A 22,273-nucleotide genomic window follows, 5' to 3' on the forward strand; every position below is an offset into this window, starting at 1 on the left:
GGTCAGATTGATTTGCATATAGACATGTCTGAACTGGGGTGGCATAGTGGGCTAAAGAACGGTGATTGATCAAACCCAGATCTTTTGACTGGGTGTGAGTGTTTGATTGGTTCAGATGCTCCGTCCATCACCACCCCCTTTTGTACCGCTTTGGCCGCCATAAGTTTGGCAGGGTATGCTCAGACGTGAGTCCCTTGCTCACTTTGCCACTGGATTCAAGCAAGCCGGGCTGAAGACGGCTGGAATGCCAGAAACCGGTCCTCCGAAGCTTGTTTCCGGTCCAGGGAAGGCATGGCTTGGCAGTTCGGGCTGGACCATTCCCATGAGGCACAGGGTCAGACTGATTTGCATATAGCCTTGTCTGAACTGGGGTGGCAGAGTAGGCAAAAGAACGGTGATGGATCAAACCCAGATCTTTTGACTGGGTGTGAGTGTTTGATTGGTTCAGATGCTCCGTCCATCACCACCCCCTTTTGTACCGCTTTGGCCGCCATAAGTGTGGCAGGGTATGCTCAGACGTGAGTCCCTTGCTCACTTTTCCACTGGATTCAAGCAAGCCGGGCTGAAGACGGCTGGAATGCCAGAAACCGGTCCTCGGAAGCTTGTTTCCGGTCCAGGGAAGGCATGGCTTGGCAGTTCGGGCTGGACTGTTCCCATGAGGCACAGGGTCAGTCTGATTTGCATATAGCCATGTCCGAACTGGGGTGGCAGAGTGGGTTAAAGAACGGTGATGGATCAAACCTAGATGTTTTGACTGGGTGTGAGTGTTTGATTGGTTCAGATGCTCCGTCCATCACCACCCCCTTTTGTACCGCTTTGGCCACCATAAGTGTGGCAGGGTATGCTCAGACGTGAGTCCCTTGCTCACTTTGCCACTGAATTCAAGCAAGCCGGGCTGAAGACGGCTGGAATGCCAGAAACCGGTCCTCCGAGGCTTTTTTCCGGTCCAGGGAAGGCATGGCTTGGCAGTTCGGGCTGGACTGTTCCCATGAGGCACAGGGTCAGACTGATTTGCATATAGCCATGTCTGAACTGGGGTGGCAGAGTGGGCTAAGGAACGGTGATGGATCAAACCCAGATCTTTTGACTGGGTGTGAGTGTTTGATTGGTTCAGATGCTCCGTCCATCACCACCCCCTTTTGTACTGCTTTGGCCGCCGTAAGAGTGGCAGGGTATGCTCAGACGTGAGTCCCTTGCTCACTTTGCCACTGGATTCAAGCAAGCCGGGCTGAAGACGGCTGGAATGCCAGAAACCGGCCCTCGGAAGCTTGTTTCTGGTCCAGGGAAGGCATGGCTTGGCAGTTCGGGCTGGACTGTTCCCATGAGGCACAGGGTCAGACTGATTTGCATGTAGCCATATCTGAACTTGGGTGACAGAGTGGGCTAAAGAACGGTGATGGATCAAACGCAGATCTTTTGACTGGGTGTGAGTGTTTGATTGGTTCAGATGCTCCGTCCACCACCTCCCCCTTTTGTACCGCTTTGGCCGCCATAAGTGTGGCAGGGTATGCTCAGACGTGAGTCCCTTGCTCGCTTTGCCACTGGATTCAAGCAAGCCGGGCTGAAGACGGCTGGAATGCCAGAAACCGGTCCTCGGAAGCTTGTTTCCGGTCCAGGGAAAGCATGGCTTGGCAGTTCGGGCTGGGCTGTTCCCATGAGGCACAGGGTCAGACTGATTTGCATATAGCCATGTCTGAACTGGGGTGGCAGAGTGGGCTAAAGAACGGTGACGGATCAAACCCAGATCTTTTGACTGGGTTTGAGTATTTGATTGGTTCAGATGCTCCGTCCATCACCACCCCCTTTTGTACCGCTTTGGCGACCATAAGTGTGGCAGGGTATGCTCTGACGTGAGTCCCTTGCTCACTTTGCCACTGGATTCAAGCAAGCCCGGCTGAAGATGGCTGGAATGCCAGAAACCGGTCCTCGGAAGCTTGTTTCCGGTCCAGGGAAGGCATGGCTTGGCAGTTCGGGCTGGACTGTTCCCATGAGGCACAGGGTCAGACTGATTTGCATATAGCCATGTCTGAACTGGGGTGGCAGAGTGGGCTAAAGAACGGTGATGGATCAAACCCAGATCTTTTGACTAGGTGTGAGTGTTTGATTGGATCAGATGCTCCGTCCATCACCACCCCCTTTTGTACCGCTTTGGCCGCCATAAGTGTGGCAGGGTATGCTCAGACGTGAGTCCCTTGCTCACTTTGCCACTGGATTGAAGCAAGCCGGGTTGAAGACGGCTGGAATGCCAGAAACCGGTCCTCAGAAGCTTGTTTCCGGTCCAGGGAAGGCATGGCTTGGCAGTTCGGGCTGGACTGTTCCCATGAGGCACCGGGTCAGACTGATTTGCATATAGCCATATCTGAACTGGGGTGGCAGAGTGGGCTACAGAACGGTGATGGATCAAACCCAGATCTTTTGACTGGGTGTGAGTGTTTGATTGGTTCAGATGCTCCGTCCATCACCACCCCTTTTTGTATCGCTTTGGCTGCCATAAGTGTGGCAGGGTATGCTCAGACGTGAGTCCCTTGCTCACTTTGCCACTGGATTCAAGCAAGCCGGGCTGAAGACGGCTGGAATGCCAGCAACCGGTCCTCGGAAGCTTGTTTCCGGTCCAGGGAAGGCATGGCTTGGCAGTTCGGGCTGGACTGTTCCCATGAGGCACAGGGTCAGACTGATTTGCATTTAGCCATGTCTGAACTGGGCTGGCAGAGTGGGCTACAGAACGGTGATGGATCAAACCCAGATATTTTGACTGGGTGTGAGTGTTTGATTGGTTCAGATGCTCCGTCCAGCACCACCCCCTTTTGTACCGCTTTGGTTGCCATAAGTGTGGCAGGGTATGCTCAGATGTGAGTCCCTTGCTCACTTTGCCACTGGATTCAAGCAAGCCGGGCTGAAGACAGCTGGAATGCCAGCAACCGGTCCTCGGAAGCTCGTTTCCGGTCTAGGGAAGGCATGGCCTGGCAGTTCGTGCTGGACTGTTCCCATGAGGCACAGGGTCAGATTGATTTGCATATAGCCATGTCTGAACTGGGGTGGCAGAGTGGGCTAAAGAACGGTGATGGATCAAACCCAGATCTTTTGGCTGGGTGTGAGTGTTTGATGGGTTCAGATGCTCCGTCCATCACCACCCCCTATTGTACCGCTTTGGCCGCCATAAGTGTGGCAGGGTATGCTCAGACGTGAGTCCCTTGCTCACTTTGCCACTGGATTCAAGCAAGCCGGGTGAAGATGGCTGGAATGCCAGAAACCGGTCCTCGGAAGCTTGTTTCCGGTCCAGGGATGGCATGGCTTGGCAGTACGGGCTGGACTGTTCCCATGAGGCACAGGGTCAGACTGATTTTCATATGGCCATGTCTGAACGGGGGTGGCAGAGTGGGTTAAAGAACGGTGATGGATCAAACCCAGATGTTTTGACTGGGTGTGAGTGTTTGATTGGTTCAGATGCTCCGTCCGTCACCACCCCCTTTTGTACCGCTTTGGCCGCCATAAGTGTGGCAGGGTATGCTCAGACGTGAGTCCCTTGCTCACTTTGCCACTGGATTCAAGCAAGCCGGGCTGAAGACGGCTGGAATGCCAAAAACCGGTCCTCGGAGGCTTGTTTCCGGTCCAGGGAAGGCGTGGCTTGGCAGTTCGGTATGGACTGTTCCCATGAGGCACAGGGTCAGACTGATTTGCATATAGCCATGTCTGAACTGGGGTGGCAGAGTGGGCTAAAGAACGGTGATGGATCAAACCCAGATCTTTTGACTGGGTGTGAGTGTTTGATTGGTTCAGATGCTCCGTCCATCACCACCCCCTTTTGTACCGCTTTGGCCGCCATAAGTGTGGCAGGGTATGCTCAGACGAGTGTCCCTTGCTCACTTTGCCACTGGATTAAAGCAAGCCGGGCTGAAGACGGCTGGAATGCCAGAAACCAGTCCTCGAAGCTTGTTTCCGGTCCAGGAAAGGCATGGCTTGGCAGTTCGGGATGTACTGTTCCCATGAGGCACTGGGTCAGACTGATTTGCAAATAGCCATGTCTGAACTTGGGTGGCAGAGTGGGCTAGAGGTTGGTGATGGATCAAACCCAGATCTTTTGACTGGGTGTGAGTGTTTGATTGGTTCAGATGCTCCGTCCATCACCACCCCCTATTGTACCGCTTTGGCCGCCATAAGTGTGGCAGGGTATGCTCAGACGTGAGTCCCTTGCTCACTTTGCCACTGGATTCAAGCAAGCCGGGTGAAGATGGCTGGAATGCCAGAAACCGGTCCTCGGAAGCTTGTTTCCGGTCCAGGGATGGCATGGCTTGGCAGTACGGGCTGGACTGTTCCCATGAGGCACAGGGTCAGACTGATTTTCATATGGCCATGTCTGAACGGGGGTGGCAGAGTGGGTTAAAGAACGGTGATGGATCAAACCCAGATGTTTTGACTGGGTGTGAGTGTTTGATTGGTTCAGATGCTCCGTCCGTCACCACCCCCTTTTGTACCGCTTTGGCCGCCATAAGTGTGGCAGGGTATGCTCAGACGTGAGTCCCTTGCTCACTTTGCCACTGGATTCAAGCAAGCCGGGCTGAAGACGGCTGGAATGCCAAAAACCGGTCCTCAGAGGCTTGTTTCCGGTCCAGGGAAGGCGTGGCTTGGCAGTTCGGTATGGACTGTTCCCATGAGGCACAGGGTCAGACTGATTTGCATATAGCCATGTCTGAACTGGGGTGGCAGAGTGGGCTAAAGAACGGTGATGGATCAAACCCAGATCTTTTGACTGGGTGTGAGTGTTTGATTGGTTCAGATGCTCCGTCCATCACCACCCCCTTTTGTACCGCTTTGGCCGCCATAAGTGTGGCAGGGTATGCTCAGACGAGTGTCCCTTGCTCACTTTGCCACTGGATTAAAGCAAGCCGGGCTGAAGACGGCTGGAATGCCAGAAACCAGTCCTCGAAGCTTGTTTCCGGTCCAGGAAAGGCATGGCTTGGCAGTTCGGGCTGTACTGTTCCCATGAGGCACTGGGTCAGACTGATTTGCAAATAGCCATGTCTGAACTTGGGTGGCAGAGTGGGCTAGAGGTTGGTGATGGATCAAACCCAGATCTTTTGACTGGGTGTGAGTGTTTGATTGGTTCAGATGCTCCGTCCATCACCACCCCCTATTGTACCGCTTTGGCCGCCATAAGTGTGGCAGGGTATGCTCAGACGTGAGTCCCTTGCTCACTTTGCCACTGGATTCAAGCAAGCCGGGTGAAGATGGCTGGAATGCCAGAAACCGGTCCTCGGAAGCTTGTTTCCGGTCCAGGGATGGCATGGCTTGGCAGTACGGGCTGGACTGTTCCCATGAGGCACAGGGTCAGACTGATTTTCATATGGCCATGTCTGAACGGGGGTGGCAGAGTGGGTTAAAGAACGGTGATGGATCAAACCCAGATGTTTTGACTGGGTGTGAGTGTTTGATTGGTTCAGATGCTCCGTCCGTCACCACCCCCTTTTGTACCGCTTTGGCCGCCATAAGTGTGGCAGGGTATGCTCAGACGTGAGTCCCTTGCTCACTTTGCCACTGGATTCAAGCAAGCCGGGCTGAAGACGGCTGGAATGCCAAAAACCGGTCCTCGGAGGCTTGTTTCCGGTCCAGGGAAGGCGTGGCTTGGCAGTTCGGTATGGACTGTTCCCATGAGGCACAGGGTCAGACTGATTTGCATATAGCCATGTCTGAACTGGGGTGGCAGAGTGGGCTAAAGAACGGTGATGGATCAAACCCAGATCTTTTGACTGGGTGTGAGTGTTTGATTGGTTCAGATGCTCCGTCCATCACCACCCCCTTTTGTACCGCTTTGGCCGCCATAAGTGTGGCAGGGTATGCTCAGACGAGTGTCCCTTGCTCACTTTGCCACTGGATTAAAGCAAGCCGGGCTGAAGACGGCTGGAATGCCAAAAACCGGTCCTCGGAGGCTTGTTTCCAGTCCAGGGAAGGCGTGGCTTGGCAGTTCGGTATGGACTGTTCCCATGAGGCACAGGGTCAGACTGATTTGCATATAGCCATGTCTGAACTGGGGTGGCAGAGTGGGCTAAAGAACGGTGATGGATCAAACCCAGATCTTTTGACTGGGTGTGAGTGTTTGATTGGTTCAGATGCTCCGTCCGTCACCACCCCCTTTTGTACCGCTTTGGCCGCCATAAGTGTGGCAGGGTATGCTCAGACGTGAGTCCCTTGCTCACTTTGCCACTGGATTCAAGCAAGCCGGGTGAAGATGGCTGGAATGCCAGAAACCGGTCCTCGGAAGCTTGTTTCCGGTCCAGGGATGGCATGGCTTGGCAGTACGGGCTGGACTGTTCCCATGAGGCACAGGGTCAGACTGATTTTCATATGGCCATGTCTGAACGGGGGTGGCAGAGTGGGTTAAAGAACGGTGATGGATCAAACCCAGATGTTTTGACTGGGTGTGAGTGTTTGATTGGTTCAGATGCTCCGTCCGTCACCACCCCCTTTTGTACCGCTTTGGCCGCCATAAGTGTGGCAGGGTATGCTCAGACGTGAGTCCCTTGCTCACTTTGCCACTGGATTCAAGCAAGCCGGGCTGAAGACGGCTGGAATGCCAAAAACCGGTCCTCGGAGGCTTGTTTCCGGTCCAGGGAAGGCGTGGCTTGGCAGTTCGGTATGGACTGTTCCCATGAGGCACAGGGTCAGACTGATTTGCATATAGCCATGTCTGAACTGGGGTGGCAGAGTGGGCTAAAGAACGGTGATGGATCAAACCCAGATCTTTTGACTGGGTGTGAGTGTTTGATTGGTTCAGATGCTCCGTCCATCACCACCCCCTTTTGTACCGCTTTGGCCGCCATAAGTGTGGCAGGGTATGCTCAGACGAGTGTCCCTTGCTCACTTTGCCACTGGATTAAAGCAAGCCGTGCTGAAGACGGCTGGAATGCCAGAAACCAGTCCTCGAAGCTTGTTTCCGGTCCAGGAAAGGCATGGCTTGGCAGTTCGGGCTGTACTGTTCCCATGAGGCACTGGGTCAGACTGATTTGCAAATAGCCATGTCTGAACTTGGGTGGCAGAGTGGGCTAGAGGTTGGTGATGGATCAAACCCAGATCTTTTGACTGGGTGTGAGTGTTTGATTGGTTCAGATGCTCCGTCCATCACCACCCCCTTTTGTACCGCTTTGGCCGCCATAAGTGTGGCAGGGTATGCTCAGACGTGAGTCCATTGCTCACTTTGCCACTGGATTCAAGCAAGCCGGGCTGAAGACGGCTGGAATGCCAGAAACCGGTCCTCGGAAGCTTGTTTCCGGTCCAGGGAAGGCATGGCTTGGCAGTTCGGGCTGGACTTTTCCCATGAGGCACAGGGTCAGACTGATTTGCATATAGCCATGTCTGAACTGGGGTGGCAGAGTGGGTTAAAGAACGGTGATGGATCAAACCCAGATGTTTTGACTGGGTTTGAGTGTTTGATTGGTTCAGATGCTCCGTCCATCTCCACCCCCTTTTGTACCGCTTTGGCCGCCATAAGTGTGGCAGGGTATGCTCAGACGTGAGTCCCTTGCTCACTTTGCCACTGGATTCAAGCAAGCCGGGCTGAAGACGGCTGGAATGCCAGAAACCGGTCCTCGGAAGCTTGTTTCCGGTCCAGGGAAGGCATGGCTTAGCAGTTCGGGCTGGACTGTTCCCATGAGGCACAGGGTCAGACTGATTTGCATATAGCCATGTCTGAACTGGGGTGGAAGAGTGGGCTAAAGAACGGTGATGGATCAAACCCAGATCTTTTGACTGGGTGTGAGTGTTTGATTGGATCAGATGCTCCGTCCATCACCACCCCCTTTTGTACCGCTTTGGCCGCCGTAAGTGTGGCAGGGTATGCTCAGACGTGAGTCCCTTGCTCACTTTTCCACTGGATTCAAGCAAGCCGGGCTGAAGACGGCTGGAATGCCAGAAACCGGTCCTCGGAAGCTTGTTTCCGGTCCAGGGAAGGCATGGCTTGGCAGTTCGGGCTGGACTGTTCCCATGAGGCACAGGGTCAGTCTGATTTGCATATAGCCATGTCCGAACTGGGGTGGCAGAGTGGGTTAAAGAACGGTGATGGATCAAACCTAGATGTTTTGACTGGGTGTGAGTGTTTGATTGGTTCAGATGCTCCGTCCATCACCACCCCCTTTTGTACCGCTTTGGCCACCATAAGTGTGGCAGGGTATGCTCAGACGTGAGTCCCTTGCTCACTTTGCCACTGAATTCAAGCAAGCCGGGCTGAAGACGGCTGGAATGCCAGAAACCGGTCCTCCGAGGCTTTTTTCCGGTCCAGGGAAGGCATGGCTTGGCAGTTCGGGCTGGACTGTTCCCATGAGGCACAGGGTCAGACTGATTTGCATATAGCCATGTCTGAACTGGGGTGGCAGAGTGGGCTAAGGAACGGTGATGGATCAAACCCAGATCTTTTGACTGGGTGTGAGTGTTTGATTGGTTCAGATGCTCCGTCCATCACCACCCCCTTTTGTACTGCTTTGGCCGCCGTAAGAGTGGCAGGGTATGCTCAGACGTGAGTCCCTTGCTCACTTTGCCACTGGATTCAAGCAAGCCGGGCTGAAGACGGCTGGAATGCCAGAAACCGGCCCTCGGAAGCTTGTTTCTGGTCCAGGGAAGGCATGGCTTGGCAGTTCGGGCTGGACTGTTCCCATGAGGCACAGGGTCAGACTGATTTGCATGTAGCCATATCTGAACTTGGGTGACAGAGTGGGCTAAAGAACGGTGATGGATCAAACGCAGATCTTTTGACTGGGTGTGAGTGTTTGATTGGTTCAGATGCTCCGTCCACCACCTCCCCCTTTTGTACCGCTTTGGCCGCCATAAGTGTGGCAGGGTATGCTCAGACGTGAGTCCCTTGCTCACTTTGCCACTGGATTCAAGCAAGCCGGGCTGAAGACGGCTGGAATGCCAGAAACCGGTCCTCGGAAGCTTGTTTCCGGTCCAGGGAAAGCATGGCTTGGCAGTTCGGGCTGGGCTGTTCCCATGAGGCACAGGGTCAGACTGATTTGCATATAGCCATGTCTGAACTGGGGTGGCAGAGTGGGCTAAAGAACGGTGACGGATCAAACCCAGATCTTTTGACTGGGTTTGAGTATTTGATTGGTTCAGATGCTCCGTCCATCACCACCCCCTTTTGTACCGCTTTGGCGACCATAAGTGTGGCAGGGTATGCTCTGACGTGAGTCCCTTGCTCACTTTGCCACTGGATTCAAGCAAGCCCGGCTGAAGATGGCTGGAATGCCAGAAACCGGTCCTCGGAAGCTTGTTTCCGGTCCAGGGAAGGCATGGCTTGGCAGTTCGGGCTGGACTGTTCCCATGAGGCACAGGGTCAGACTGATTTGCATATAGCCATGTCTGAACTGGGGTGGCAGAGTGGGCTAAAGAACGGTGATGGATCAAACCCAGATCTTTTGACTAGGTGTGAGTGTTTGATTGGATCAGATGCTCCGTCCATCACCACCCCCTTTTGTACCGCTTTGGCCGCCATAAGTGTGGCAGGGTATGCTCAGACGTGAGTCCCTTGCTCACTTTGCCACTGGATTGAAGCAAGCCGGGTTGAAGACGGCTGGAATGCCAGAAACCGGTCCTCAGAAGCTTGTTTCCGGTCCAGGGAAGGCATGGCTTGGCAGTTCGGGCTGGACTGTTCCCATGAGGCACCGGGTCAGACTGATTTGCATATAGCCATATCTGAACTGGGGTGGCAGAGTGGGCTACAGAACGGTGATGGATCAAACCCAGATCTTTTGACTGGGTGTGAGTGTTTGATTGGTTCAGATGCTCCGTCCATCACCACCCCTTTTTGTATCGCTTTGGCTGCCATAAGTGTGGCAGGGTATGCTCAGACGTGAGTCCCTTGCTCACTTTGCCACTGGATTCAAGCAAGCCGGGCTGAAGACGGCTGGAATGCCAGCAACCGGTCCTCGGAAGCTTGTTTCCGGTCCAGGGAAGGCATGGCTTGGCAGTTCGGGCTGGACTGTTCCCATGAGGCACAGGGTCAGACTGATTTGCATTTAGCCATGTCTGAACTGGGCTGGCAGAGTGGGCTACAGAACGGTGATGGATCAAACCCAGATATTTTGACTGGGTGTGAGTGTTTGATTGGTTCAGATGCTCCGTCCAGCACCACCCCCTTTTGTACCGCTTTGGTTGCCATAAGTGTGGCAGGGTATGCTCAGACGTGAGTCCCTTGCTCACTTTGCCACTGGATTCAAGCAAGCCGGGTGAAGATGGCTGGAATGCCAGAAACCGGTCCTCGGAAGCTTGTTTCCGGTCCAGGGATGGCATGGCTTGGCAGTACGGGCTGGACTGTTCCCATGAGGCACAGGGTCAGACTGATTTTCATATGGCCATGTCTGAACGGGGGTGGCAGAGTGGGTTAAAGAACGGTGATGGATCAAACCCAGATGTTTTGACTGGGTGTGAGTGTTTGATTGGTTCAGATGCTCCGTCCGTCACCACCCCCTTTTGTACCGCTTTGGCCGCCATAAGTGTGGCAGGGTATGCTCAGACGTGAGTCCCTTGCTCACTTTGCCACTGGATTCAAGCAAGCCGGGCTGAAGACGGCTGGAATGCCAAAAACCGGTCCTCGGAGGCTTGTTTCCGGTCCAGGGAAGGCGTGGCTTGGCAGTTCGGTATGGACTGTTCCCATGAGGCACAGGGTCAGACTGATTTGCATATAGCCATGTCTGAACTGGGGTGGCAGAGTGGGCTAAAGAACGGTGATGGATCAAACCCAGATCTTTTGACTGGGTGTGAGTGTTTGATTGGTTCAGATGCTCCGTCCATCACCACCCCCTTTTGTACCGCTTTGGCCGCCATAAGTGTGGCAGGGTATGCTCAGACGAGTGTCCCTTGCTCACTTTGCCACTGGATTAAAGCAAGCCGGGCTGAAGACGGCTGGAATGCCAGAAACCAGTCCTCGAAGCTTGTTTCCGGTCCAGGAAAGGCATGGCTTGGCAGTTCGGGATGTACTGTTCCCATGAGGCCCTGGGTCAGACTGATTTGCAAATAGCCATGTCTGAACTTGGGTGGCAGAGTGGGCTAGAGGTTGGTGATGGATCAAACCCAGATCTTTTGACTGGGTGTGAGTGTTTGATTGGTTCAGATGCTCCGTCCGTCACCACCCCCTTTTGTACCGCTTTGGCCGCCATAAGTGTGGCAGGGTATGCTCAGACGTGAGTCCCTTGCTCACTTTGCCACTGGATTCAAGCAAGCCGGGCTGAAGACGGCTGGAATGCCAAAAACCGGTCCTCAGAGGCTTGTTTCCGGTCCAGGGAAGGCGTGGCTTGGCAGTTCGGTATGGACTGTTCCCATGAGGCACAGGGTCAGACTGATTTGCATATAGCCATGTCTGAACTGGGGTGGCAGAGTGGGCTAAAGAACGGTGATGGATCAAACCCAGATCTTTTGACTGGGTGTGAGTGTTTGATTGGTTCAGATGCTCCGTCCATCACCACCCCCTTTTGTACCGCTTTGGCCGCCATAAGTGTGGCAGGGTATGCTCAGACGAGTGTCCCTTGCTCACTTTGCCACTGGATTAAAGCAAGCCGGGCTGAAGACGGCTGGAATGCCAGAAACCAGTCCTCGAAGCTTGTTTCCGGTCCAGGAAAGGCATGGCTTGGCAGTTCGGGCTGTACTGTTCCCATGAGGCACTGGGTCAGACTGATTTGCAAATAGCCATGTCTGAACTTGGGTGGCAGAGTGGGCTAGAGGTTGGTGATGGATCAAACCCAGATCTTTTGACTGGGTGTGAGTGTTTGATTGGTTCAGATGCTCCGTCCATCACCACCCCCTATTGTACCGCTTTGGCCGCCATAAGTGTGGCAGGGTATGCTCAGACGTGAGTCCCTTGCTCACTTTGCCACTGGATTCAAGCAAGCCGGGTGAAGATGGCTGGAATGCCAGAAACCGGTCCTCGGAAGCTTGTTTCCGGTCCAGGGATGGCATGGCTTGGCAGTACGGGCTGGACTGTTCCCATGAGGCACAGGGTCAGACTGATTTTCATATGGCCATGTCTGAACGGGGGTGGCAGAGTGGGTTAAAGAACGGTGATGGATCAAACCCAGATGTTTTGACTGGGTGTGAGTGTTTGATTGGTTCAGATGCTCCGTCCGTCACCACCCCCTTTTGTACCGCTTTGGCCGCCATAAGTGTGGCAGGGTATGCTCAGACGTGAGTCCCTTGCTCACTTTGCCACTGGATTCAAGCAAGCCGGGCTGAAGACGGCTGGAATGCCAAAAACCGGTCCTCGGAGGCTTGTTTCCGGTCCAGGGAAGGCGTGGCTTGGCAGTTCGGTATGGACTGTTCCCATGAGGCACAGGGTCAGACTGATTTGCATATAGCCATGTCTGAACTGGGGTGGCAGAGTGGGCTAAAGAACGGTGATGGATCAAACCCAGATCTTTTGACTGGGTGTGAGTGTTTGATTGGTTCAGATGCTCCGTCCATCACCACCCCCTTTTGTACCGCTTTGGCCGCCATAAGTGTGGCAGGGTATGCTCAGACGAGTGTCCCTTGCTCACTTTGCCACTGGATTAAAGCAAGCCGGGCTGAAGACGGCTGGAATGCCAAAAACCGGTCCTCGGAGGCTTGTTTCCAGTCCAGGGAAGGCGTGGCTTGGCAGTTCGGTATGGACTGTTCCCATGAGGCACAGGGTCAGACTGATTTGCATATAGCCATGTCTGAACTGGGGTGGCAGAGTGGGCTAAAGAACGGTGATGGATCAAACCCAGATCTTTTGACTGGGTGTGAGTGTTTGATTGGTTCAGATGCTCCGTCCGTCACCACCCCCTTTTGTACCGCTTTGGCCGCCATAAGTGTGGCAGGGTATGCTCAGACGTGAGTCCCTTGCTCACTTTGCCACTGGATTCAAGCAAGCCGGGTGAAGATGGCTGGAATGCCAGAAACCGGTCCTCGGAAGCTTGTTTCCGGTCCAGGGATGGCATGGCTTGGCAGTACGGGCTGGACTGTTCCCATGAGGCACAGGGTCAGACTGATTTTCATATGGCCATGTCTGAACGGGGGTGGCAGAGTGGGTTAAAGAACGGTGATGGATCAAACCCAGATGTTTTGACTGGGTGTGAGTGTTTGATTGGTTCAGATGCTCCGTCCGTCACCACCCCCTTTTGTACCGCTTTGGCCGCCATAAGTGTGGCAGGGTATGCTCAGACGTGAGTCCCTTGCTCACTTTGCCACTGGATTCAAGCAAGCCGGGCTGAAGACGGCTGGAATGCCAAAAACCGGTCCTCGGAGGCTTGTTTCCGGTCCAGGGAAGGCGTGGCTTGGCAGTTCGGTATGGACTGTTCCCATGAGGCACAGGGTCAGACTGATTTGCATATAGCCATGTCTGAACTGGGGTGGCAGAGTGGGCTAAAGAACGGTGATGGATCAAACCCAGATCTTTTGACTGGGTGTGAGTGTTTGATTGGTTCAGATGCTCCGTCCATCACCACCCCCTTTTGTACCGCTTTGGCCGCCATAAGTGTGGCAGGGTATGCTCAGACGAGTGTCCCTTGCTCACTTTGCCACTGGATGAAAGCAAGCCGTGCTGAAGACGGCTGGAATGCCAGAAACCAGTCCTCGAAGCTTGTTTCCGGTCCAGGAAAGGCATGGCTTGGCAGTTCGGGCTGTACTGTTCCCATGAGGCACTGGGTCAGACTGATTTGCAAATAGCCATGTCTGAACTTGGGTGGCAGAGTGGGCTAGAGGTTGGTGATGGATCAAACCCAGATCTTTTGACTGGGTGTGAGTGTTTGATTGGTTCAGATGCTCCGTCCATCACCACCCCCTTTTGTACCGCTTTGGCCGCCATAAGTGTGGCAGGGTATGCTCAGACGTGAGTCCCTTGCTCACTTTGCCACTGGATTCAAGCAAGCCGGGCTGAAGACGGCTGGAATGCCAGAAACCGGTCCTCGGAAGCTTGTTTCCGGTCCAGGGAAGGCATGGCTTGGCAGTTCGGGCTGGACTTTTCCCATGAGGCACAGGGTCAGACTGATTTGCATATAGCCATGTCTGAACTGGGGTGGCAGAGTGGGTTAAAGAACGGTGATGGATCAAACCCAGATGTTTTGACTGGGTTTGAGTGTTTGATTGGTTCAGATGCTCCGTCCATCTCCACCCCCTTTTGTACCGCTTTGGCCGCCATAAGTGTGGCAGGGTATGCTCAGACGTGAGTCCCTTGCTCACTTTGCCACTGGATTCAAGCAAGCCGGGCTGAAGACGGCTGGAATGCCAGAAACCGGTCCTCGGAAGCTTGTTTCCGGTCCAGGGAAGGCATGGCTTAGCAGTTCGGGCTGGACTGTTCCCATGAGGCACAGGGTCAGGCTGATTTGCATATAGCCATGTCTGAACTGGGGTGGAAGAGTGGGCTAAAGAACGGTGATGGATCAAACCCAGATCTTTTGACTGGGTGTGAGTGTTTGATTGGATCAGATGCTCCGTCCATCACCACCCCCTTTTGTACCGCTTTGGCCGCCGTAAGTGTGGCAGGGTATGCTCAGACGTGAGTCCCTTGCTCACTTTGCCACTGGATTCAAGCAAGCCGGGCTGAAGACGGCTGGAATGCCAGAAACCGGACCTCGGAAGCTTGTTTCTGGTCCAGGGAAGGCATGGCTTGGCAGTTCGGGCTGGACTGTTCCCATGAGGCACAGGGTCAGACTGATTTGCATGTAGCCATGTCTGAACTGGGGTGACAGAGTGGGCTAAAGAACGGTGATGGATCAAACGCAGATCTTTTGACTGGGTGTGAGTGTTTGATTGGTTCAGATGCTCCGTCCACCACCTCCCCCTTTTGTACAGCTTTGGCCGCCATAAGTGTGGCAGGGTATGCTCAGACGTGAGTCCCTTGCTCACTTTGCACTGGATTCAAGCAAGCCGGGCTGAAGACGGCTGGAATGCCAGAAACCGGTCCTCGGAAGCTTGTTTCCGGTCCAGGGAAGGCATGGCTTGGCAGTTCGGGCTGGGCTGTTCCCATGAGGCACAGGGTCAGACTGATTTGCATATAGCCATGTCTGAACTGGGGTGGCAGAGTGGGCTAAAGAACGGTGACGGATCAAACCCAGATCTTTTGACTAGGTTTGAGTATTTGATTGGTTCAGATGCTCCGTCCATCACCACCCCCTTTTGTACCGCTTTGGCGACCATAAGTGTGGCAGGGTATGCTCTGACGTGAGTCCCTTGCTCACTTTGCCACTGGATTCAAGCAAGCCCGGCTGAAGATGGCTGGAATGCCAGAAACCGGTCCTCGGAAGCTTGTTTCCGGTCCAGGGAAGGCATGGCTTGGCAGTTCGGGCTGGACTGTTCCCATGAGGCACAGGGTCAGACTGATTTGCATATAGCCATGTCTGAACTGGGGTGGCAGAGTGGGCTAAAGAACGGTGATGGATCAAACCCAGATCTTTTGACTAGGTGTGAGTGTTTGATTGGATCAGATGCTCCGTCCATCACCACCCCCTTTTGTACCGCTTTGGCCGCCATAAGTGTGGCAGGGTATGCTCAGACGTGAGTCCCTTGCTCACTTTGCCACTGGATTGAAGCAAGCCGGGCTGAAGATGGCTGGAATGCCAGAAACCGGTCCTCAGAAGCTTGTTTCCAGTCCAGGGAAGGCATGGCTTGGCAGTTCGGGCTGGACTGTTCCCATGAGGCACCGGGTCAGACTGATTTGCATATAGCCATATCTGAACTGGGGTGGCAGAGTGGGCTACAGAACGGTGATGGATCAAACCCAGATCTTTTGACTGGGTGTGAGTGTTTGATTGGTTCAGATGCTCCGTCCATCACCACCCCCTTTTGTATCGCTTTGGCTGCCATAAGTGTGGCAGGGTATGCTCAGACGTGAGTCCCTTGCTCACTTTGCCACTGGATTCAAGCAAGCCGGGCTGAAGACGGCTGGAATGCCAGCAACCGGTCCTCGGAAGCTTGTTTCCGGTCCAGCGAAGGCATGGCTTGGCAGTTCGGGCTGGACTGTTCCCATGAGGCACAGGGTCAGACTGATTTGCATTTAGCCATGTCTGAACTGGGGTGGCAGAGTGGGCTACAGAACGGTGATGGATCAAACCCAGATATTTTGACTGGGTGTGAGTGTTTGATTGGTTCAGATGCTCCGTCCATCACCACCCCCTTTTGTACCGCTTTGGCTGCCATAAGTGTGGCAGGGTATGCTCAGACGTGAGTCCCTTGCTCACTTTGCCACTGGATTCAAGCAATCCGGGCTGAAGATGGCTGGAATGCCAGCAACCGGTCCTCGGAAGCTCGTTTCCGGTCTAGGGAAGGCATGGCCTGGCAGTTCGTGCTGGACTGTTCCCATGAGGCACAGGGTCAGACTGATTTGCATATAGCCATGTCTGAACTGGGGTGGCAGAGTGGGCTAAAGATCGGTGATGGATCAAACCCAGATCTTTTGGCTGGGTGTGAGTGTTTGATGGGTTCAGATGCTCCGTCCATCACCACCCCCTATTGTACCGCTTTGGCCGCCATAAGTGTGGCAGGGTATGCTCAGACGTGAGTCCCTTGCTCACTTTGCCACTGGATTCAAGCAAGCCGGGTGAAGATGGCTGGAATGCCAGAAACCGGTCCTCGGAAGCTTGTTTCCGGTCCAGGGAAGGCATGGCTTGGCAGTACGGGCTGGACTGTTCCCATGAGGCACAGGGTCAGACTGATTTGCATATGGCCATGTCTGAACGGGGGTGGCAGAGTGGGTTAAAGAACGGTGATGGATCAAACCCAGATCTTTTGACTGGGTGTGAGTGTTTGATTGGATCAGATGCTCCGTCCATCACCACCCCCTTTTGTACCGCTTTGGCCGCCGTAAGTGTGGCAGGGTATGCTCAGACGTGAGTCCCTTGCTCACTTTGCCACTGGATTCAAGCAAGCCGGGCTGAAGACGGCTGGAATGCCAGAAACCGGACCTCGGAAGCTTGTTTCTGGTCCAGGGAAGGCATGGCTTGGCAGTTCGGGCTGGACTGTTCCCATGAGGCACAGGGTCAGACTGATTTGCATGTAGCCATGTCTGAACTGGGGTGACAGAGTGGGCTAAAGAACGGTGATGGATCAAACGCAGATCTTTTGACTGGGTGTGAGTGTTTGATTGGTTCAGATGCTCCGTCCACCACCTCCCCCTTTTGTACAGCTTTGGCCGCCATAAGTGTGGCAGGGTATGCTCAGACGTGAGTCCCTTGCTCACTTTGCCACTGGATTCAAGCAAGCCGGGCTGAAGACGGCTGGAATGCCAGAAACCGGTCCTCGGAAGCTTGTTTCCGGTCCAGGGAAGGCATGGCTTGGCAGTTCGGGCTGGGCTGTTCCCATGAGGCACAGGGTCAGACTGATTTGCATATAGCCATGTCTGAACTGGGGTGGCAGAGTGGGCTAAAGAACGGTGACGGATCAAACCCAGATCTTTTGACTAGGTTTGAGTATTTGATTGGTTCAGATGCTCCGTCCATCACCACCCCCTTTTGTACCGCTTTGGCGACCATAAGTGTGGCAGGGTATGCTCTGACGTGAGTCCCTTGCTCACTTTGCCACTGGATTCAAGCAAGCCCGGCTGAAGATGGCTGGAATGCCAGAAACCGGTCCTCGGAAGCTTGTTTCCGGTCCAGGGAAGGCATGGCGTGGCAGTTCGGGCTGGACTGTTCCCATGAGGCACAGGGTCAGACTGATTTGCATATAGCCATGTCTGAACTGGGGTGGCAGAGTGGGCTAAAGAACGGTGATGGATCAAACCCATATCTTTTGACTAGGTGTGAGTGTTTGATTGGATCAGATGCTCCGTCCATCACCACCCCCTTTTGTACCACTTTGGCCGCCATAAGTGTGGCAGGGTATGCTCAGACGAGTGTCCCTTGCTCACTTTGCCACTGGATTCAAGCAAGGCGGGCTGAAGACGGCTGGAATGCCAGCAACCGGTCCTCGGAAGCTCGTTTCCGGTCTAGGGAAGGCATGGCCTGGCAGTTCGTGCTGGACTGTTCCCATGAGGCACAGGGTCAGACTGATTTGCATATAGCCATGTCTGAACTGGGGTGGCAGAGTGGGCTAAAGAACGGTGATGGATCAAACCCAGATCTTTTGGCTGGGTGTGAGTGTTTGATGGGTTCAGATGCTCCGTCCATCACCACCCCCTATTGTACCGCTTTGGCCGCCATAAGTGTCGCAGGGTATGCTCAGACGAGAGTCCCTTGCTCACTTTGCCACTGGATTCAAGCAAGCCGGGTGAAGATGGCTGGAATGCCAGAAACCGGTCCTCGGAAGCTTGTTTCCGGTCCAGGGAAGGCATGGCTTGGCAGTTCGGGCTGGACTTTTCCCATGAGGCCCAGGGTCAGGCTGATTTGCATATAGCCATGTCTGAACTGGGGTGGCAGAGTGGGTTAAAGAACGGTGATGGATCAAACCCAGATGTTTTGACTGGGTGTGAGTGTTTGATTGGTTCAGATGCTCCGTCCATCTCCACCCCCTTTTGTACCGCTTTGGCCGCCGTAAGTGTGGCAGGGTATGCTCAGACGTGAGTCCCTTGCTCACTTTGCCACTGGATTCAAGCAAGCCGGGCTGAAGACGGCTGGAATGCCAGAAACCGGTCCTCGGAAGCTTGTTTCCGGTCCAGCGAAGGCATGGCTTGGCAGTTCGGGCTGGACTGTTCCCATGAGGCACAGGGTCAGACTGATTTGCATTTAGCCATGTCTGAACTGGGGTGGCAGAGTGGGCTACAGAACGGTGATGGATCAAACCCAGATATTTTGACTGGGTGTGAGTGTTTGATTGGTTCAGATGCTCCGTCCATCACCACCCCCTTTTGTACCGCTTTGGCTGCCATAAGTGTGGCAGGGTATGCTCAGACGTGAGTCCCTTGCTCACTTTGCCACTGGATTCAAGCAATCCGGGCTGAAGATGGCTGGAATGCCAGCAACCGGTCCTCGGAAGCTCGTTTCCGGTCTAGGGAAGGCATGGCCTGGCAGTTCGTGCTGGACTGTTCCCATGAGGCACAGGGTCAGACTGATTTGCATATAGCCATGTCTGAACTGGGGTGGCAGAGTGGGCTAAAGATCGGTGATGGATCAAACCCAGATCTTTTGGCTGGGTGTGAGTGTTTGATGGGTTCAGATGCTCCGTCCATCACCACCCCCTATTGTACCGCTTTGGCCGCCATAAGTGTGGCAGGGTATGCTCAGACGTGAGTCCCTTGCTCACTTTGCCACTGGATTCAAGCAAGCCGGGTGAAGATGGCTGGAATGCCAGAAACCGGTCCTCGGAAGCTTGTTTCCGGTCCAGGGAAGGCATGGCTTGGCAGTACGGGCTGGACTGTTCCCATGAGGCACAGGGTCAGACTGATTTGCATATGGCCATGTCTGAACGGGGGTGGCAGAGTGGGTTAAAGAACGGTGATGGATCAAACCCAGATGTTTTGACTGGGTGTGAGTGTTTGATTGGTTCAGATGCTCCGTCCGTCACCACCCCCTTTTGTACCGCTTTGGCCGCCATAAGTGTGGCAGGGTATGCTCAGACGTGAGTCCCTTGCTCACTTTGCCACTGGATTCAAGCAAGCCGGGCTGAAGACGGCTGGAATGCCAAAAACCGGTCCTCGGAGGCTTGTTTCCGGTCCAGGGAAGGCGTGGCTTGGCAGTTCGGTATGGACTGTTCCCATGAGGCACAGGGTCAGACTGATTTGCATATAGCCATGTCTGAACTGGGGTGGCAGAGTGGGCTAAAGAACGGTGATGGATCAAACCCAGATCTTTTGACTGGGTGTGAGTGTTTGATTGGTTCAGATGCTCCGTCCATCATCACCCCCTTTTGTACCGCTTTGGCCGCCATAAGTGTGGCAGGGTATGCTCAGACGAGTGTCCCTTGCTCACTTTGCCACTGGATTCAAGCAAGGCGGGCTGAAGACGGCTGGAATGCCAGCAACCGGTCCTCGGAAGCTCGTTTCCGGTCTAGGGAAGGCATGGCCTGGCAGTTCGTGCTGGACTGTTCCCATGAGGCACAGGGTCAGACTGATTTGCATATAGCCATGTCTGAACTGGGGTGGCAGAGTGGGCTAAAGAACGGTGATGGATCAAACCCAGATCTTTTGGCTGGGTGTGAGTGTTTGATGGGTTCAGATGCTCCGTCCATCACCACCCCCTATTGTACCGCTTTGGCCGCCATAAGTGTCGCAGGGTATGCTCAGACGAGAGTCCCTTGCTCACTTTGCCACTGGATTCAAGCAAGCCGGGTGAAGATGGCTGGAATGCCAGAAACCGGTCCTCGGAAGCTTGTTTCCGGTCCAGGGAAGGCATGGCTTGGCAGTTCGGGCTGGACTTTTCCCATGAGGCCCAGGGTCAGGCTGATTTGCATATAGCCATGTCTGAACTGGGGTGGCAGAGTGGGTTAAAGAACGGTGATGGATCAAACCCAGATGTTTTGACTGGGTGTGAGTGTTTGATTGGTTCAGATGCTCCGTCCATCTCCACCCCCTTTTGTACCGCTTTGGCCGCCGTAAGTGTGGCAGGGTATGCTCAGACGTGAGTCCCTTGCTCACTTTGCCACTGGATTCAAGCAAGCCGGGCTGAAGACGGCTGGAATGCCAGAAACCGGTCCTCGGAAGCTTGTTTCCGGTCCAGGGAAGGCATGGCTTAGCAGTTCGGGCTGGACTGTTCCCATGAGGCACAGGGTCAGACTGATTTGCATATAGCCATGTCTGAACTGGGGTGGCAGAGTGGGCTAAAGAACGGTGATGGATCAAACCCAGATCTTTTGACTGGGTGTGAGTGTTTGATTGGATCAGATGCTCCGTCCATCACCACCCCCTTTTGTACCGCTTTGGCCGCCATAAGTGTGGCAGGGTATGCTCAGACGTGAGTCCCTTGCTCACTTTGCCACTGTATTCAAGCAAGCCGGGCTGAAGATGGCTGGAATGCCAGAAACCGGTCCTCGGAAGCTTGTTTCCGGTCCAGGGAAGGCATGGCGTGGCAGTTCGGGCTGGACTGTTCCCATGAGGCACAGGGTCAGACTGATTTGCATATAGCCATGTCTGAACTGGGGTGGCAGAGTGGGCTAAAGAACGGTGATGGATCAAACCCATATCTTTTGACTAGGTGTGAGTGTTTGATTGGATCAGATGCTCCGTCCATCACCACCCCCTTTTGTACCACTTTGGCCGCCATAAGTGTGGCAGGGTATGCTCAGACGTGAGTCCCTTGCTCACTTCGCCACTGGAATCAAGCAAGGCGGGCTGAAGACGGCTGGAATGCCAGCAACTGGTCCTCGGAAGCTCGTTTCCGGTCTAGGGAAGGCATGGCCTGGCAGTTCTTGCTGGACTGTTCCCATGAGGCACAGGGTCAGACTGATTTGCATATAGCCATGTCTGAACTGGGGTGGCAGAGTGGGCTAAAGAACGGTGATGGATCAAACCCAGATCTTTTGGCTGGGTGTGAGTGTTTGATGGGTTTAGATGCTCCGTCCATCACCACCCCCTATTGTACCGCTTTGGCCGCCATAAGTGTCGCAGGGTATGCTCAGACGAGAGTCCCTTGCTCACTTTGCCACTGGATTCAAGCAAGCCGGGTGAAGATGGCTGGAATGCCAGAAACCGGTCCTCGGAAGCTTGTTTCCGGTCCAGGGAAGGCATGGCTTGGCAGTACGGGCTGGACTGTTCCCATGAGGCACTGGGTCAGACTGATTTGCATATGGCCATGTCTGAACGGGGGTGGCATAGTGGGTTAAAGAACGGTGATGGATCAAACCCAGATGTTTTGACTGGGTGTGAGTGTTTGATTGGTTCAGATGCTCCGTCCGTCACCACCCCCTTTTGTACCACTTTGGCCGCCATAAGTGTGGCAGGGTATGCTCAGACGTGAGTCCCTTGCTCACTTTGCCACTGGATTCAAGCAAGCCGGGCTGAAAACGGCTGGAATGCCAAAAACCGGTCCTCGGAGGCTTGTTTCCGGTCCAGGGAAGGCGTGGCTTGGCAGTTCGGTATGGACTGTTCCCATGAGGCACAGGGTCAGACTGATTTGTATATAGCCATGTCTGAACTGGGGTGGCAGAGTGGGCTAAAGAACGGTGATGGATCAAACCCAGATCTTTTGACTGGGTGTGAGTGTTTGATTGGATCAGATGCTCCGTCCATCACCACCCCCTTTTGTACCGCTTTGGACGCCATAAGTGTGGCAGGGTATGCTCAGACGTGAGTCCCTTGCTCACTTTGCCACTGTATTCAAGCAAGCCGGGCTGAAGACGGCTGGAATGCCAGAAACCGGTCCTCGGAAGCTTGTTTCCGGTCCAGGGAAGGCATGGCTTGGCAGTTCGGGCTGGA

The sequence above is a fragment of the Lissotriton helveticus genome, chromosome 3_1, assembly GCF_964261635.1.
Source record: "Lissotriton helveticus chromosome 3_1, aLisHel1.1, whole genome shotgun sequence".
In the NCBI taxonomy this organism is placed as follows: domain Eukaryota; kingdom Metazoa; phylum Chordata; class Amphibia; order Caudata; family Salamandridae; genus Lissotriton; species Lissotriton helveticus.